The sequence below is a fragment of the Lipophrys pholis genome (assembly GCF_963383615.2).
Source record: "Lipophrys pholis genome assembly, chromosome: 16".
Lineage (NCBI taxonomy): Eukaryota > Metazoa > Chordata > Actinopteri > Blenniiformes > Blenniidae > Lipophrys > Lipophrys pholis.
In genome coordinates, this window is record NC_137634.1 from 1,020,331 (window position 1) to 1,041,150 (window position 20,820).

Genomic DNA, 20,820 nt, shown 5'->3' on the forward strand with positions numbered 1-20,820 from the left:
AGTGGTACGCAGTAGTGTATATAAGGAGGCAGCAAGATGTATAGAAATCATCTGGATGACATCAATAGTCAATATAGAAACATTCATAAGCTATAAAGATAATATAGATCATTATATCATGATAGAACTTATATATCTTTTTACATTTTCTAAGTCTCAGAAAGAAAAACAGATGAAGTGAACCACAGCACTCTCTCACAGATGAAACGTGGTCTGTGGATCTTCTGATCTCTGCAAGAACCATTTGGCTTATTGTTAATGGCCAACACATTAAGATTGTGTCTTTTAAATATAGTGTATGGGATCAAATTATTTTCTGTTCACATTCTAAAATACAGCCTGCTTTCCATGGAGTTTGCTGAATTGATCAATGTGTTGTTGTTGTTGTTTTTCCATTTGGATCATTGAACTGTTTCAGTGCCTGCAGATCACATTGAGCATGTGGCGGTGGTTCTCTGGTCTTTAGAGAGTGACCCCCAGCCGTTTCAGTTAAACGCTCATGTAAACATCAGACCTCCTTCCATCTAATCTACGTTAATGGCTCGTCCTCATTCTGCAATAATACATGAATTAATAAAACCCTCCCTGCATCATCAACTGGAAATTATAATCTGGACTAAAAGTCAAAGTTGATTTCTTTTCAAAAACATGCATTTCCTTCCACATTATAAAACCTGTTCAAAAACCAAAAAAGAAGAAAAAGAAATCCTTTAATGATCTTAAAAGAAGCAATAATAGCACGCTGTGTTAAAGTCTCTCTCTTTTTTAATGATGCCATTTTCAGCCTCTCTTCCATGCAAATCCATTCCAGCTTGGAGATATTTTTAGGCCACTTTAGCGGGTTCTGTTTTTCCCCGCTCCTTTAGTGCTGGTCCACGCTGTGATTGATGGTCTTGTTATTCCAAAGCACCAGCACATGAGGGCATGAGTGATCGAACTGGAGCCAGTCAAAACAGACGTGCGATGCCTTCCTCCAATCTCATTTCCTCATTCATCGCTCCACTGGAGCAATTATGGGGTAAATGCCTTGCTCAAGGAGTGGGAGGGGAGCGCGCTCCTCGTTCACTGCATTAGCTGAGGTTAATGGGGAATACCAGATGTTAAGATGCTCCTGCTATAATGATGTGTGGAGTTGTGGTAGTGTCCTCCTCGTCAGGTGCAGGACGCGGCGAGCTGCATCGTCCCACAGACACACTGCATAATGGGCCAGTTTAAAGCTGCCACTTTGATATGCAGCGGGAAGCGCCGCTGGTGGGAGGCCGTCCCTGACTGCATAACCCACAGAGAAGCACCGGGGAGAGGTTTGGGAATCTTCTGGTCCTCATTCTCCCTCCTGCTGATCCATCAAGCTGATCCTCATCAGACCAGAGTTCTTATGCAGAATCACCTAAAACAGTCTCTTTGTCATTTTACTGCTCTTCAGCTGAAAAGTACAGACGACAGAACATTAAGTGATGACGACTTAGTAGTCACATCTTTTTCCCCATTGCACTTTCTAATTAGTGCATGCATTCCCTCAAGCCATGCACATCCATATGCATGGCAGCGAGCCGCTGGGGTCAGGAGGGCGCGGCCATGCTTCCAGGTTGCTGATGTCCAGGATCATTCTGGCCCAGAGGTCAGATCCACGGCACCGTTCAGCTCTGCATAGCTCCTCTTCTCCAGCGGAGTGAAACTTCTGTAATGTTAAGGGTAAGGATAGCCGGAGGAAGCTTCCAGATAAGGTGCCAGTCATCTGTAGGATTTATCTCCCCGCCTCACACACTCGCTCATGAAGGTTCACTGACACTCATTAATCCAGTTCTTCCAGCCTTTTCACAACAGAGTTCAAATCTCTGCTTCCTGTTCTCTTCAGTTGTTCTTGCATGCACAGATGAGGACGTACAGTAATAATCTACAACCCTGATCTGGCATGTGTGGAGGCAGATGAACTCTGCACACCTTTTGAGGAGACCAGAGAAGAGAACCGCGTTATAACGTCTGAAAAGCAGCAGCCATGATTTGAATTCCGTCTTGCATACTGGATTACAGCCGGCGACGGTTCGTCTTCTCCAACGGGCCAGGCGTTGATCAGTCAGGCTGTCTGGAGAAAACACACTGCTTTGTAGGCTCAGCGAGGAGGAGACGCTATGAAAGTACAGAAAGTGAATTTCCTGCCTTGAGTTACAGAGCAAAATCTTTAGAGATGTTTCCCTGACTGATTATTTAAAGACAGATTCCTGAACTTTTTTCATAAATTTCTGAGGAAATTCTTACATTCTTAACGCCTTCACATACTTGGAGGAAGAAAAGACCAAGTTTTCTCAGAGAAATATTTGACTTTAAAGGTTTTTATACTAATTGGGTGGCTAGGAATTCAGGCCAAGGCCTTTGAGGTGTGACCCTAAACAGCCTGTACGCCTGCTTCTTAGGTCAACTGATGGCGGTCAGTTCTTCATCGCTGTGAATGTTATTCTATTTATCCATCATTTGTCCATCAGTGTTTTATTGAAGGTTTCAGTCAGCCTCATGACAGATTCACTCATTAGCTCCAGCTAAAGTTCTATCCATGAGTAGGAGGAAGAAGCTTTGTATTCTGGATGTCAGCACTTTTTATCTCATGTACTGTGGCTAGAGGCTAATGCTAATCGCACGGAGGGTGGAACATTTTTCATCTTGCTAAATCTTTTCAATGCTATATGCTAACTGCTAACCTCCAGAGTCCTGCAGGGACAATGCTAAATGCTAGCTGCTAACCTCCAGAGTCCTGCCGGGACAATGCTAACTGCTAACCTCCAGAGTCCTGCAGGGACAATGCTAAATGCTAACTGCTAACCTCCAGAGTCCTGCCGGGACAATGCTAACTGCTAACTGCTAACCTCCAGAGTCCTGCCGGGACAATGCTAACTGCTAACCTCCAGAGTCCTGCCGGGACAATGCTAAATGCTAACTGCTAACCTCCAGAGTCCTGCCGGGACCAAAGAACCTCCAACTTCAACAGACTTTAAAATGTGATGAAGTTGGTGACGATTGTTATTAACAAAGAATATTTATACTGAAAATTCTTTTCCACTTTGACCAAACCGATTTCTAAGATGCGGAGGTGCAGCCACATTACGGCGCTCCAGGGAGATGATGGGGGTCAAGGGTCATGCTCAGGGACCCACAGTGGCGACGGGTCTGCAGTGGAGATCAAACTGTGAACGTCCAATCCATTTAGTCTGACCTCCAGAACGATGAAAGGATTTAGAATGGATCTGAACATAGTTTAGTTCAGGGACCATTTTTAAACTACGTTTTTTTTTAATTCATTTCATTCTTTTGATTCTTCTTCCATTTCTTGTGGTTTGCTCTTGTCTAAAAATATTTTTTTATTACAAGAGAAATGAGTTGACAATCACCACCTCTGTTGATCGCCTGGTAACGACATGTTAGTCACTTCATTTTAAAAGCAACAGTTTTTTGCAACCCGATTTTCTCTATTTGTGTAAAAAGTATTCATCACATAACAACAGTTGAAGTATTCTGAATTATGGACACATTCATGAAACGTGTCTGGAGTGGTTAAAGGACTAATCATGGAAGAAGAAGAAGCAAACTCTTCATCAGAGTGGCCGTAATAGCTGCTGGAGAAGATGCCTGGCTGAATCTAGAAGCCTATTTCTATATATGATCACATATTAACACCTGCCTTACATTTCTCATTAGCCCAACCAATATCCGTTGCTTTACTACTATGGAGGTAATGTATTCAAGTCTTGTTATTTTGTATGTGGCAATTTCCTCTGGAGCATCATGGACATTTACAGCAGCTGAGAATTGATTAATTGAGATATAAATAAATGTAAGACTACCGTCAGGATATGATTGTCATCACAGGTTCACTTGATAATTTATTCAAAATTCACAAGAGGAAAACAACTAAAGTGGTTTGAATTTCTTTATAATGTGTATGCAGGAGTTTTTAATTGCGTTCAAACTAACTACATCAGTGTTTTTCTTTATAAGCAAAGTCATTTAAAGTCCATAACTGCACCACCACACCAAGCTGTCATTGTCAAATGCAAAATAAAAAGTAATTTAGCCGTTCCACGTTGTAAATGAACCGGCGGCTCTAATGATATGATCAGTGAAAGCAGCTTCATAAGCACAGGGACGGGAGTTTTGTGAGAGATAAGCGCTTGTTTGTGGTGTTTTAAAAAGAGCTCATTATGTGGCTCTGGCTCTCCCGCCTCCCTCTCGCTCAGAATATTCCATCAGACTTTCTCGCTCCACTACGAGCAGTCAGTCCTTGGAACCAGGCGCAATAAGTCATCCGATGTCAAGCGGCGGCGTCTGAATCAGATGCATTCATAGCTTATTTATGAGACTTAAAATCTCTGTAGTTTAGGGAACTTTGAACTGCAGCGTTTGAAGTCTAATGGCGTCACAGAACAGATTCCGCGCAATGAAACAATGAAATTCCACGAATGGATCTTATAAGAGCCGGTTTTATTCCGCTTCATTTTCAACCTCATTTACAAACACTTCCTCATATTTACATTTGTTTTCCTGATTTTGTTGTGAGGGAACGTGAGCTGACTTGTCATGATTCCCCAGACAACATTACTTATATCTGGACTTTTTGGGACAATTTATGCTCTGAAGTCTCACTTCAGTGACTGACAGCTCATATTTAGCACAACACAACAACACAGGGCGAGTTTCCAAAATGAACCAAGTCCATGCATATTGCCATTAGTGCAGGTAGGGGGCGCAACAGTTCATTATACATCTTTTTTTTTTAATGTTGATACTTTTGCAGCAGTCTGGGTTTTCTTCTGGTGTGTTCTGACTCCAGGTTGAGAACACTGATGTAACTTCTATTCTATTCTATTCTATTCTATTCTATAAAAACTGAATAGCTGGCATAAAAAAAGTTTAAGCAAATTAATTGTTGACAATAAAATTGAAAATTAAAATACTTGAAAAAGCCAAGTTTTTATTGAGCATTATGTATATAAAAATTGCAATGTATATATCTGTAAAAAAAAAAAAAAGTAATAATAAAGTAAGAATACTTTTTTAAAGTGGCTAAATAATCTTCCTGAAGTGGTTTTCAAGGACACATTGGAGCAGACAATGAGAAACCTGAGTGACAAATGAGAAGCAGTTCTCAGTTAACTTTCCTGGTAGAATAAAGGTAAATAAAATAAAACAAAATTACAAATGTCAGTCACTAACAAACAAATGTGGAGGAAAAAAGGGTGTGGTTAATCATCAATTACAAAAGTGCCGGTGAAAAACATTAAATGCATAGAAAGGAAGAGTCCAAAGTTTCTTCTTGGAAAACAAACGGATTCTAACGTCGGAAATCTTTTCAAATGAAACAAGAGTTTATAAAATCCACAACTTAAAATTGTGGGGGTTCGGCGGCGCCACAGCCAGCCGGTGCTTTTCTCCGTCCTCCTCTCATAAATGTACAATGAGCTCTCAACTTTCAACTCTCAATTCCAACTCTCTCGCAGCCTCAACTCACTGTTGCCTAGGCAACAGGACGAGCCGGGCAGAAGAGTCCATTGAAGCAGTTGAGAAACACTCGAACAGTAAAGGTCAGTCACAGTAGAAAATGTGATGCTACTGTAGCTGCTGTTCCTCCACCTCAACAACACGGCCAATCAAAGTGTTTGCCAGCTGAATGAAGCCCATCTTCCAGTCCTGCGGCGCTGCAGCAGGTGGAGCAGAAAGAAAAGCTCCACATGAGCCCATTACTATGTTTTCTTTACCGACAAGCACCACATCAAAGTTCCTAAAGACATGTTCACTATAGACTTGGAGGCTTGCCAGATAATAGTGACGTCGCTCAGTTTGTGCCACAGGACTGTCAGACAACCGCTCCTGGAAAACATCGGAAAAATAAATAAATAAACAAACAAACAAACACTTCCATCAAGCAGAATGAGTTGAGTTCACAGAGAGAATTTACTGCAGATTGACATCAAATCAAAAGCAGTTCTGCTCCAGAGGATGAATGTATTTTCTTTCTTTCTGCCAAACGTCTGTCAACATGTTGATACGTGGAAAACTGAAGGAGTGGTCATCTCTCCGTTTTCCTATCACACTCATGGCCGAGCTTCAGCCGTGCTCATCTGTTAAATCGACCGTTTCAACGGCATCAGTTACAATTGGTCTACTATCCATCCATCCATCCATCCATCTATTCATCCATCTATTCATCCATCCATCTATTCATCCATCTATTCATCCATCCATCCATCCATCCATCCATCCATCCATCTATTCATCCATCTATTCATCCATCCATCTATTCATCCATCCATCCATCCATCCATCCATCTATTCATCCATCCATCCATCCATCTATTCATCCATCCATCTATTCATCCATCCATCCATCCATCTATTCATCCATCCATCCATCTATTCATCCATCCATCTATTCATCCATCCATCCATCCATCTATCCATCCATCCATCCATCCATCCATCCATCCATCCATCCATCCATCCATCCATCCATCCATCCATCCATCCATCCATCCATCCATCCATCCATCCATCCATCCATCCATCCATCCATCCATCCATCCATCCATCTTGTTATCAATTACCCAGGTGACTCCTGCTGGATCTTGGCCACTAATAGTCATCCTACATCCTCTGACATATTTTGGCATATTAGTTTTTATTAAAATATAAGAAGTTCTGGTTTTGTAAGATCAAATAGACAAAGTGTGACATACACAGCTTTATATTGTGTGGTGTTGTTTTAGTGTTTTATGCTTGTTTCTACTCACATCTAACATTTAAACATTATAAACAATTGTAGAAAGACTTTTAGTGCTGTCATCAATCTAAATTAAGTTAGTTTGAGTTCATCTGAGTTTTAACAATACTTATGCACTTCCATCCATTTGCTACCCCTGTTGAGGGTGGCAGGGCGCTGGAGCCGGTTCCAGCTGACTGGACGAGGGCAGGATTCACCCTGGACGGGTCTCCACTGCTTCACAGGACAAATAACCACACACTCTCACCCAGGGACAAGTTAGCATCACCAATTAACCTCACATGATTTTCCTGGACTGTCGGAGGAAACTAGAGTAACCGGAAGAAATAGTATTTCTGGCTTTTTCCTTGATTAAGGTCTTTCAGTTTTCTTAGGTCTTCCTACCTTCAGTTTTCATGGTCCAGTCTTTAATAATTTGTGATTGTTAAATTGGAGTTTCAGTTTCTTGCACGCAGACGCCGTCCCAGTGAAGACGGGTGGTCTGTGCTGACACGTTGTGGGAACACTCAGAAAAAGGTGCTGGAGTGAACCCCGGCTGTGGACGATTGAACTAAACAAATACATCCTATTTTCTCCAAAACAGAAATGTAAAATGATTTGTCCTGAGCGTGTTGCCTTCAGGCTCTGGAGATGTTTCATGTGCACACGCACGCCTGCTCGGAACACCACATCAGTACGTCCACGCTTTCAATGTCTTTTATTGCATCTTGCAGTCAGATTATTGTTTTCGCCTCTCACACGAGATATAATGGTCATTTTCATTTTCTGGCTGCGGATCATCTTCACAGATTGCGCCGGCTTCCACATTCTAATGCCCGCAGGTTTACTATCTTTTAGAGCAAATATCCTCACGTTCTCTGCCGTAATCTCGTGCTGCGTATCGCTGTGCCAAACCCAGCAGCCGCCTATCGAAGTAAACATCTAGAGATTACCACAAATGTGCTATGGAGAACTCCAGCACTGGCAGCTACTGCGGGAAAAAAAAAATAAAGCTGAAGTCATACTAGACCTGAAAAAATAATGAAAAAGACCCTGAACATACAGTGGAATAACCTCTTCTCTTATTGTGTTCATAATGCTAAAAACAAACTTCTTACTATAGATTGTTTTTCTGTGTGTTTTCATGGATCATTTCTTCTGATAATAAACATATTAATTAAGATAATGGCCAATAATCTACCTATGTCTTCGTAAGCCACAGTCAGGATCAGCAACTTTATTTATGTCGACTTTCCACCAAATATAATTCCTGGTTTTCTGTGGTGAGGCTCATTAAAATGCGCAGTGAGACGACTGTCATCACTGTTTGAACGTGAGAAGCTGACAATCTCACACAAAAAGCCCTTTTCCCCAAAGTGAAACACAAGACAACAAATAGATTGTCATCCATTCACACGATGTTTGAAGGGATGAGAGATGTTTTCCTGGATACAGTCGACTTGTTGGTCGTGCTGCAGAGAAGTCACAGCTCCGTTTCCACGCCAGGAGGTTTGCAGGTTTCCTGCTCAGAGCCGACGGCCGAGGCTTCGCCAGCACTGCTAATGTGAGATCGAAGAAGGAAAATTGACTTTTAGTTCAGCCTCATGTCACAGGAGGTCAGGAGTCACCGGACGTTACACAACACCTGCTAAATGCTTCCTGCCTTCCATGATCACGCCCCAGCCGGTCGCTCTGGACATCAATTAGCCACAACATCGACCTCTGCCTGTTTATCATGGGTCTGTTTGCAGGAGGCAGCAAGTGAAGACAGAAGCAGGAATAAAAGCTGTGATTTTGATCAATTGTGTACATGGTTTGCATTTGTATGATACTTTACAGTATGCAAATGAACTGTGATGCAACTGTAACTTCTGGAGCTGAATATAAGCCGCACCCACCAAATTTAAAAAAAATAAAATAATTCCACATTTAAAGGCCTCGTTGTAACGGGGAGGGGGGGGGGGAGAGAGAGAATTACAGCAGAAATACACAAACACAGAGTTTTATCTTGTCATTGTTGAAGCCTCAGAGTTCACAGCGTGTGAAAGAGGTAGCTGCTTATAGTCCAGAAATTCCAGTAAATGATTCTATTCATTCATGATCCGCATGCCAACACATCAGATGGAGTATTTCACTTCATTATTTCAATGTTACATCAAACTGATGAGCACAAGCCAGTAACCAGAAGTACAAAACCACAAAAGTCAACCAACAAATGGCCAAAATCAATAAAAGGTTTTTCTTCTGAAAAGCTGCTGGTGGAAACTCCAGACACTCAATTACAATCAGAGAAAATGATTAATTATTTATCACAAGTCCTGGTGCAACACAGCAGAATTCTCAGCTAGCAGATGCTCAGCAGATGCTGCTATTCATAGAGGTTATTTTCACACTATTGTAAACTCTTGTGTTCCCTGATGGCAGCGATAACACGACCTGCCACCTTGGGAAAAAAATGGTTCAGAAAATGTTTGAGGAACATTTTGGAGAGTGTCGGCGTGGCCTCCGAAGAATCCAGATCAAAATCCAAATGAGCATCTGTGAGATGTAGTGGACAAACAAACCCAGGGAGCCTCAAGCAGACGTTGTTCTGGACTTGAAGGTTCTGTGCTGTTGGTGCCAGGTAGCACAGCCTCACAGCAGAGTTCAGGTGGCGTCACTCACCTTGTCTTTTTATCAGCGGGACGAACAGGACTGGTGTGAACAAAACCTTTAAAGACCAACTGCTTCTTCAGGTTATTGACTTTTTTTGTAGATTATCCTACAACTCACCAAGTCAAAGCATTCCACTTGCTATTTTTCACCCTCCCATCAGATCTCAGAGAAAGTAGATCAGAACAAGGTCAACGGGTCTTTCAGCTGGATCACATTATGTTCTCATTATGAAAAATGACTGCAGAGGCGAGGGTCAGCAGAATCATTAGCTTTTATCATTATTTCCAAAGATACATTTCACCGGTTCACAATAATTTGAATGGCATTGAAATAATAATTTTTTTTAAATGAATAAGGGGGTAGAGTTGGTGCTTCTATTGCAGGAAGAGCAACTGTTGAAAAGTAAGAGCAGATTTGGAGAATAAATCTAACGCCTCAGATTACACATCATTGACAACAACATCATGAAGTATGAAAGAATGAATCAGTAATACAGAATAACAGAGTTCTAAAAACACAACAGGAATTTATCAACCTGAAACAACCTTGGCTTCTCCTGCTGTCATGCAGCACAATGTGTGTAATTGGACACCAGCATTATCGACCTGCTTTGAGCACCAAAGAAATGAGTGTGACGACCACCTCTAATGAACTCATGAGCTTCAACTGTGACTGCAGCACTTCTTTAATTCAATAAACACAACAGTTACTCATATAAGGGAAGGTGCAGGTTTAGAAAAGAGTACATCCAGCACAGCTTTGTTTGAACTGGATGTGTAATTCAACGTGTGGCTGAAGAAGAGCTTTGTGTTTCCTGTTGGCGTTGCTCCCTTCCTCACATCTTGTCACCACTGATTCTCCACAAGCAGAGTTGTTCTGAGCTACTTTGTCAAAACATACAAACATAATATCTCCATTTCAGCACGAGTTGTACGATTCAGGCTGCGATCAAATACGAAATTAGAGCTGAGGTTTAGTTCCAGGGTGTCGCTCCCCAGCTCAGTGTTTCTGCTCTTAAGAAAATGGAATATTGAGTGAAACACTGAAATCTTCAGCCGACAGTCGACAGGTCATGGAGGCTCAGTCTGTGAGAGCAATGCTGAAAGGTTATGTCCTCCCACTCTGCCAGTCCAGGTCCGGTCAGAAACAACAATCACCTGAAAAACCCATCAGGACCTTTCATTTTCTATAAAGTTGTGTGGGGCGGCGGCGGCGGCTTCCTCCTGCAATCCCAGGGTCAGCGGTTCGATCCCCCACCTTTACCTGCTCGTGTGTTGAAGCGCCCTCGGGCAAGACACTCAAGCTTTAGTGGCTTTTAACTGTGTGAATTGCTCAGTGTAACGAATCAACGACAGAAGGATAAAACTCCTGAACCTTGAAAATGTGCCGTGTCAGTTCAGTCAAGTTGTTCATCCCAACATGTGTTGGTTGATCACGAAGGTCAGTGGACGTTCCTACTGACAGTCACTGGTGCTTCGTTTCAACCTTAATGAGAAACCCCCCTGAACCCTCAGCATGCCATCAAACCACCACGCAGGCAAACAGTGTGATCCTGGGGACTCATGTCACATCAGCCTGAATACAGAAACCAACTGTGTGTTTTGTTATTTAATTAACAGGGTTTTTTTTATAATGCAGTGGAGTTCACACAATCTAATTTTCACAATGTAAAATTCATCTCGGCTGGAGTCATTTTACCAGACAAAGATAGAAAGTAGAATATGCAGTAAAAAGCCTGAGGGAAGATGAGAAATAATAGAAAATGACTGTTATTTATGAAGTGAGGGGGCAAAATGAAACTAAAGCAAAGAAACCAAACATCGCTGGTAAATGGCCTCTAATTATTGTGTGCATGACAGTTACACTTTGCATTTAGAAAAAGTTCCATTTCAGATCCACATGCATTACTGTGGTGCTTTGGTATTGTTCACTTTGCCGTTTCTGTGTGAAAATTGCTAAAATGATAGAGCGATTGCATTATTACGAATTGCATTTGACAAACGCTTTAAGAGTGTTCCGCCTGAATGGAGGATGAAACATATTATTACAACGGCTGCGAGTTGACTTGGGGCTCTTTGAAGCAGAGCAATACTCTCCGAGATGATGTGAGGTGCCACCTCTATTAAAAGGAAATTTGACATGCTTTATATGAAATTGAGGCCAGAGAATACTCCCAATGAATACACACACACACACACACACACACACACACACACACTAAAGTCACACTCACCACAGACCGTCACTGCCATACTTCCCTTAAGCGAAACCTAAAACATCCTAATATTAAACTAATTCAAACAAAAGATTTAATTTGTGTGAATCTGTTTTATGATCCCCTGAAGCACAAACATTTCTATCTGTAGTTCCTGTCATTAGATTGTCAATATGAAAATTAACATATGTTTTCCCAAGCGCCCCCTGCAGGCCGAACATGTAACATATAAACTACTGGATTTATAGTTTATTGTATTTTACGTCAATTGGACAGTCTAAAATATTCCTACTTCCCAGTTCAAGATATCTTCATGGCAACAAGGAATTGTCATTTTAAAGTCAAGATTTTATAGATGACATTTGCATATATAGATATATATATCTATATATGCAAATAAATCCCTTGGGTTTTTTTCCTCCAAAAAAAAAAGATAAATACCGTTCTTACAGCTGAGCACCACTAGATTGCCTCTCAGGCCACGTTTACACGTCCCAGGGTTTTCACAAAAACAGATATTTCCCCCTCTACGTTTACAAAAAAATCTTCATCGACACGGACCTGCTCTGCCACCTGGTTCAGAGCTGCAATGAGCAGCCAGACCTGTAGGGGGCAGTGTAACGAGAAGCATGAAGCCTTGGTAGTCAATCAGAATCCTGGAATAAAACACAACATCGCGAATTGTGACGTGAATCTCCGTCTCCTCTTCAGATGTAAAAAGTTTATCCAGCTCTCCACCGTGGCCGGAGTTTTCAGGAATCCTTGTTTGTGAGTCGTAGCTGTGTAAATGTGGCGCCCAAGCGCAGAAAAATACCTGTTTTTTTTCAAATACCTGGATACGTGGAAACGTGGCCTCGACCTGGCTGTGGTTCCCCTCCCCTCCAACCGCCCATTTCACACGAACTCGACAGTGAGGCTCAGGTCTGCTCTCACATCTAAAACTGTCTGGTAAACCTTCCATTTATTCGTCTGTCATAATCTGAACATAGAAAAAGAATCTGGTACTGTGAGGCATCCCCGAGCCCCCTGCAACGCTCCCTACATTTCAGGTCGATTTTCATTTGTCAAATTTTGTTTTCCGGCTTCAAACGTCACACCGTCAGAGCAGAGGATCCGTCGCTTCACAAGCCATTATTAAAAGCAATGGCTGCACAACAATGTGAAAAAGATTCAATAAAATAGAAGGAAAGAGCTGAAGTTGACAGCTTGTATGGAACAAATCGGGAGCTGGTTATTCAGTTTTCCTTCACAGCCTCTCTAACCACAGCCGAGCAGAGCTGACATACTTGCTGTATGCTTTTGTCGTCCCGGAAGGGTAAATGGGGATTAAGCTGACATCCAATAAATTATTCATAGAGATTTTTGTCTTACAAACAAGTCTGATGTGCCTGAAACAAGTTCAAGCGCTGGTGACACCCTCTTCTTACGCTTTCTGCTGATCATTCCCCAAATGGTAAAATAGAGATGTGTCCTTGTTGCTTTGAAATGGAAATGACAATTGCTTGGACTGATCTGTCAGGAAAGGAGAAGGACAAAAAAAACTATATTTATACAGCTGAACCTAAAAAGTGTAAGAAATCATCACAGTCGCATCAAGACGAGTTGTTTTCATTGTGTCTGGTAGTGATCTGAGTGTGAACACATCATTTACGTGCTTCGACTCAGGTAGTCACATCCCAGCGCCTGAAAGGAAACACTGGACGTGGACAGAACCGTCTCCGGCTCCTTCTGGATGTTTTCCCCGTGGATATTAAATGTTCCCTCACCAGTTTTTTAAAAAAGCACTCAGAAGTGCTGAATGTACTATTAACTAATCTCATCTGTGTCCCTGATGTTTGACGTGGAAAGAATTTCTCCTTTCTTCTACTTCATTTCTTCCATTTCCACCAATGTATTTAGACTTAATTCTTTCTCTCTGGGTGCCTTTAAAAGCGTTAAAGCAGCTGTAAATAAAATATCTTCTTACAGTTAATGTGAAAGTTATTCAGGCGGTAATCTGTAAACGGCGTGCCAGATTCAAACAATGCAGAAAAGGGTGGAAGGGACCTGAACGCAGCGCCTCCTGGCCTGGTTTCCGTCCATGTGAGGGTTTATTTCTCCAGCCTTGTTTTGTCGCGTGTCGGTGAGTTTGTGTAAATTGCAGCCTGCCTCCTGCTCTTACCTGAGAACGATGACACGTGTTGTGGCCTTCAGCTGCTGGAGTCCATTTGCTTCGCCGTGTTTTGTGTAGAGAGGAGAGCTTCTGACCTCGGTGGGTTTCTGTCGTCTCCGGCCGGTTGGATCATCCTGCCCGACCTCTGGCTTCAGCAGAAACATCCTGAAAGCAGGTTTTTAAAAGTAAGAGGCCTAAAAGCCGCCGAGTCTTATGAACAATAAGACCATTTTCCAAACTTTAGGTTCTGCCTGACGTGGTTACAGTGGTGTAGTATGAATCTGGTTTGTAAACCTGAGCATCATGTTTCGCAGAGTTTCTCAAAAATTAAGTTAATTATCACAAAACACTGAATATCTATCAAAAATATATATTGAACATTTCACCCACTGTGTAGAAAAAACAAATAATATATTCCTTGAACGTCTCTGTGATCTCCTGTGTTTTAAAGCTCATAATGATCCTTCATTTCTCTCCACGTTGTTTTCCGATCAGCATGTCAAAGCTGTGTTTACTGTAAACGTCCCTGACGCAGTAGAACTGGAGGAGGCTGATCAGTTATTTGGTAAAACTGAGAATAACAACACTTTTATTCTGAGCTGCGTCGTCTTCACACAGCAGCTGTGATCTCTGATTCCATTGGGACACAGTATTCTGATGGCGCCGTGACGTTCAGGAGGCAAAGCTAGCCAGGTGTTTCACCTTAACTTTGAAAGAGAACCGTCGTCACCCTCGATAACTTGGTTTAGTACTTACTTCAAATACTAAGAAAGTACTTGCTACTTGATCCTGGTTTGGCCACAAACACCCATATGGACGAACTCACATTGCCTGAAGTACTGTCCTATAAACCATGCTGCAGGTCAGGCTCACGCATATAGACTAATATAGACATACGTCCACACGAGAACGCCAGTTCACGTTCACTGTTTTTGGCCGATCGTCCACAAGAGGCGGAGCTTAGGAGCTTTAGGAGCTTTAGGAGCCTGGAAATGTTTAGTTTTTTTAACTCGGGTCCTAGAGCGGGGAAATTCTAAAACCCCAGCTCGGCCGTGAGGTGTGGACAAGAAAGACCATCATCTGTGGGAAAACGATGATGTCATCACCCCCCTCACCCCCCCACCGCGGTCCGCGATGTCACCTAATAATCACAACAATGGCGGACTCCATGCTCCAGGTGGCGCTGCAGAAGCTACTGACGCGAGCAGCAGGAGGAGCAGGGCCATAGTCTATGAGCAGAAGTCTACTTCTAAATTTCTATGTGCTCCATGTCTTCTTCTGCGTTTTTGGTGTGTTTGGTGAGTCACAGCGCCCCTAAAGGCCTGGCATGTGTACTACATGGCTTTAAGCCTCGTGTTGAGCCGTGTTCATAGTGACCTGGGGGAACCTCGGGGAACCTTGGTGCTTTACCAAGACTGAGGCCTCGTTTACACGACAATGATTCAAGGGTAAATGTTGTTTTTGCGTTTCCAGGTTCTCCTCAGGTTCACTGATCTTGTTCTCTGAGCAAGACCCTTATTATTGAGCTCTGAGCTACAGACTGAAAATAACTGGAAGCAGCCCAGCAAGTAGCGATGATGCGTCCAGGAGTCTTTCCATTAATATACAATAAGCAAAGCAGCAAAAAATCTAAAGTCTCAGTCATAAGTTGAGCTGCACAGCTTCTCTATATGTCTCAGTCTCAGACTGGGTCCTCGTTCTTCACCTGGAGTTGAGAACAATATTTTGAACACTTCATTCAATTTCATTTATTAATTTATTTTGCAGGGCATTATAAGATTTGCTGCCTTGCTCAAGGGTCAATAGTAGTAACCAGTGAGTGGAAGGGTTTTTCTCAGAGTTTCCGTACAAAGTCTAAGATGGTGAAATTCACATTAAGCTGTTAAGTTGGCTCTTTATTATCTCGTGTGTGATCGTAACGTTGTGTTTGTGATGATTATTTCTCCACGCTGTGCCATGCTTCCAGCCAGCATTGCACCCACACCTCTGTAGTGACAAGCTTGATAAACAACAGAGTCTGAGCCTGGTTCTGCAGGATTCTTCCTGTTAAAATTAGTTTCCTCTGCTTGCTCATGTTGGTTTTTCTCTGTCGCCTAGAAAGGACTGTGTTACATCCGGCGCTGTGCAAACACAATTGAATTGAATTTAAATGAACGGGTTCAGAAGACGGATGAATGAGAACACAGGGAAGCTGCAGAGCAACAAGCGTTCAGCAAAAAACAGGAGCTTTACGTCAACATCTCATGAACACCTCAGCCCATTAAACTCTGAGAAAGCAACAAGAGACGGCAACGCAGGTACAATGAAGGTACAAGGTACACAGTCGGCCGCCGGTGGCTTCAGTAGTAAACCAGCATGAGAGCCATTTCTACTAAACATGCACACTCCAATTATGTTAATGTTGGATTCTAAATTGTTGTTCTAATCACTCCCTCACACATGCATGCTATTTTACTTGCAGTGTACTTGAAATGTCTTTTTGTCAATCACACTCACCTACAATTACTGAAACATAGCACCTCCATATAGCTTGAATAGAACATAAACACTTCAGTTCAGGTTACCACTTATATAACAAAGCTGCCCAGTTTATCTAACCATGTACACTGCTCCAGTCTGAGTGCAGAAAACTATAAAAAGTGACAGAAGACAATGGGAGGCCCAGCGCAAGTCTACTAATATATCATATTTAAATGTATAATATTAATGTATAGTGAACAATTCATTCGTGAACAATATTCATTAACAAACTTTCCAGGTTTTTAAAATGTTTACAATTATTTATTTTTTTCTTATTTTTAAATATTTGTTGTATATCAAGTTTAAGGAGTCCCTGTAGAAAGACTTCCTCTCACTAACCTTAAAATTTAGTTACAAAGAGCATTTCACTCAAATCAGTAAACTTTGTCTAAGACCCTTAAAATTCTAGCACTTTTCTTTTGAAACCAAAATCCAAATTCCTTGATTCATTAAAATCTCAGTCGCTTGACTGACTGGTGATCATTTGCATTAAGTTTACATGAGAGCTGCGGTTCCAGCTGGATTATCACACCACTCTCAAAATGACAATCTACGTTTTGCTCTTAAACCCTAGAGGTCTTATTGTTTACAACATGTTTGACGTCATGTAAAATAACTGAAATAAACCTACGTTTTCTCTGAGGTTGGCTTTTATCTCCAGTACATGGATGGGGACTGTTAGACGTTATAGCCTGCAGGCGTTATAAACAAAAGAGGCTTTCTTTTGCTTTCATTTGCAGGCAGATATTCCGCAGACCTTGGTTACTAGGAGACAGAACATTTAAACCTCCCGCTGACCCATTGTGCAGCGTGGCAGCCTTTCACACTGAGGACAGTTAAGGCGCTTGCCTGAGAGTTTCTTTGTCCAGCAGTTCATTTAGAGGACAGCTTGATTAAGCAGTCCACCTTGAGAAAAACTCGCTGAAATTGCTTCGGCTGCTAAAGAAATCAATACATTTTTTTGCGGCTCTCTTTTGTACGGCAGACGCTGTAAACACGGTGAAGCTTTAAGAATGTATTTTTGAATCAAACGGCCCGTGAGTCATCTCATCGTCACAAGTCCCGAGCAAACAAAGTTATGTTGGAATTGAGTTTTTGTTGGTGGTTTGTAGAAACCTGAGATGAGACCATGAAAAGGTGTGAAGCTTCTGACAGTGTTTGATGATCAGGGATGCAGATTACACAAGGTCCTGTTTAATAATCTGACAAACAGCAAACATTCAGGCATATATATATATATATATATATATATATGTATATTCTTTGCCCAACTGCACTGGACAGTTGAGTTCTATATATCTTCCATGACACCAGTTTTTCTGTGTTTTGATTGAATTTCCTGCGGCTTCTCTTCTGAACTTGGATTGTTGCCTTAAGCTGAATCATGTTTTCTGCTTTTCATGTTCCAGATCAAAACTAATAATTGACTGAACAAATGATTTGCAGACCTTTGACAATACATCAGTGTCTCGTTTTTTGAGAATCGAGGTCAGTTTGTCTCTCGAAAAGAGATGAACTGACTTTCAACAACAACACAGCAGCTTAAAAAAGTGGAGTATATAAATAAAACCGTGTTTCATCGGAACTGAACTGAGAATAAGATGTTTTCATAAGAAGGGCCTGAAAGTAAGTTATTTTATCTTATTGATGTGTTCCTGGTTTGATTTCTATCTTTTCTATGAAGAGAGTGATGAGATGTTTATTACAGGCCAGCGTGTGACAGTCAGCCGCTCTGAGCTTTAAACTCCAGCTCAGAGGTTTCTGTTAGTGTCAGACCAGCACAGGTTCCTCTGTTCTCATTAGTTAAAGCTGGTACCATTGGCTGGGTATGAGCACCTCTATGTTCGCTCTATTAACCCTCTGCAGCAAAGCATTATCCTCCTGCAACAAACATTTCATATAATATTTTGGTTATTTTTCTGTCCAAGAAAATCAGGTTTTGAATGAGGGTGTACAGAAAGAGGAGAGGAGGACCTGCAGCACCTAATCCAGTCCCTGAGGTTCTCCTGACGACACAGTCCAGCGGATTGTTGAGGCTGAAAATAAAAAAGTGACACAAAGAGAGTCACTAAAATCCAGAAGCCTTGGAATGTGGAGTCCAGCTCTGTTTCACATGCAGAAGCTGCTGCTTCCTGAGGGTTCCTGAGGTTTACTGATATAAACAGGATCACTGATTGATAAACCATTTGTTTTTTAGTTTTTTCAGAATTTAAAAATGTTGTAATTTATCTTTGTTCTGTAATTTATCTAAGATGGTTGCAGTGCTGAAGGCCAACAGTTTCAGGTTCTATTATTCATAAAATGACTATCTAAAACAAATCCACGTGGTGTTTTGTCATTGGATGTCATTTCTTTATGGTATAGCGACGTCAGATCTCATTTCGATATTGAGTAACTGGCTGGTTATGACCCACTACATTATTCCTGCAGGGAAAAGAAGCTGCTTAACCTTCATCCCCACTGCTTGTTTTACAACCTCCGAGAAGAAAACTTTGATTTATTAAATAATTTACACTTGTTTTGTATTTCAGTGTATCAGCAAATGTTCAAACTCTGGTGCATCCTCTGGATTGACAGCTTGGCCGGTTTAGTCAGGGCTCCAGAGAAGGTTCAATAAAGAGCCACAGTTAAAGACTGCAGAGTTTCTGGAGGTAAATTCTGAACTTGGTCGGCATTCAGAGATCAGTTCTGAGTGCCTCGTCCACTGCGCTGTGGCCGGAGGGTAAAATAAACCCTGCATGTGGTCTGGGGTGCCCCCTCTGCTCACCGCTGCCCTTTGGAAAGTCTGCCAGCGCCCTGAGCCTTCTGGGAGGAAGTCGAGAATGACAAGTGATCCTGATGAGTGCAGCTCATTCTTACTGGGCCGGGATGAGAAGTGAACACGTCTGGCTTGTTGGATGGAAAGCTTTACTTGTCCACAGGGAATTTAAAAAAATCTCTTGCAAAGCAGAGTGAATTAGACATGGCGGTGATTTCATTTTTTATGTAGGCATAATTTCCCTTTATTGATTTTTGGGCTGCAAAAGAGGATATGAAGGTAATACGGTTTTGCTCTGTGATATTATTCACATTATGCTCTGAAAACAACTGCTCTGGTTGAATGCCTGCATTCTTCAACACAAACTGGGCTGCAAACGTCTGTTGAATCTTTACCACAACAGCAAACGCTGTTATTTATCTGCTGTTTCATCCATACAGAGCACAGTTGTAGTATAGTTGTGGACATACAAGCAGATGCAGGGATGTGTTGCAGAATCCTAAAGCTGAGCTACAAGCTGAGCTACAAGCTTTCTCCCAGCACGACTCCTGCACCCCTCGAGCTCGCCGGAATGGAAATGCACTCGGTGTTTACACCGGCTCCCAATAAAAAGACCCCAAAAGACCACTGATAAGGTTGCAAGTACTGGCAGAGCAGCCTCAACAAATAGAGAGGCAATAACTATTTCAACCCCTCAAGAAATAAATACATCAACCAACAAACGTTGATTTTTAAAGGAAGGAATCATGGACTTAGTATCTGTAACTCCAATATTAAATGAAATGGGCAGGAGCCTGTCAGGTCACCAGTCAATCACATGGTTAACAATCACACATGTTCTAGTTTAGTCCTACCAGACGTACAGACCCTCTAGTTCTCTAAACAGCTTCAGACCAGGGAAAGAACCAATATAGTCACATAAATCATGTCCAATCCTCAGAACAAGCTCCAGCCTGGAGGAGACGTTTCCTCGAGACCCTTTGAATACTGCTGTGAGGGTGATCAATGTAAACTGTTAAGGTTTACATTGTTAAATTTAAAATGCATCAGATTAGTGATGTAAATGGTGGCTGTGCAGTTGGGGGACCCCAAGGTGCGTCCTGGTTTTGGACCCCCAGAGTGTCTAGAAACACCCCTGGTGGTTTGTTTCCTCTTGTAAGCGGACAGTGACCCACTGTGTTGTTCGTCACTTCAGCTCGCCGCTCAAACCGACTCCCATAGCGTCTCTTTCATGTCGGACAGTTTTGGGCCAAATTCTCAGAACACAGCTTGTCTTTGTCGGACACTTTCTTGGTGAATGTTGATGTTTGTCAAAGTGAGCGGACAGATCGGAACATCTTTGTTTCATTTGTTTATTAGTGAGAGAAAAGCAGAACAAATACTGAATCCCTACACAAATACCATCATGCATCAGGAAAATACAAATCAATGAAGACTCCTGGTTTGAAGGGCCGAGTTGAAATGTACAGTGAGTGAAAACCTGAATCTGAAACCAGAGTAAGTTAGTAACTACATGAATACTTAAGTAATGACATAAACGATTGCCTGATCAATAAAAAGTAACTACATGACTAAATTGGTGAGTGAATAACCGAATAAGGAAGTAACTCACTGGAAAAGTAACTGAATGGAGAAGGAAGTAATCCAGTGAGTGATTAAATCATTACAAAGTTACATCATTAAATAAATAACTCAGTAAGTGAATTGTTATTAAATGAGTTAATTGACTAACTAAATGAGTAGTCGAGTAGGTAAAATAATGAAATAAAAGAGTG

General features: G+C 41.8%; 1 protein-coding gene across 5 annotated transcripts in view; it reads left to right on the forward strand.

The window, feature by feature from the left end:
* The window catches only part of ntm (neurotrimin), a 490,004-nt gene that overhangs the window by 431,599 nt on the left and 37,585 nt on the right, over positions 1 to 20,820 (forward strand). The window lies entirely within an intron of this gene.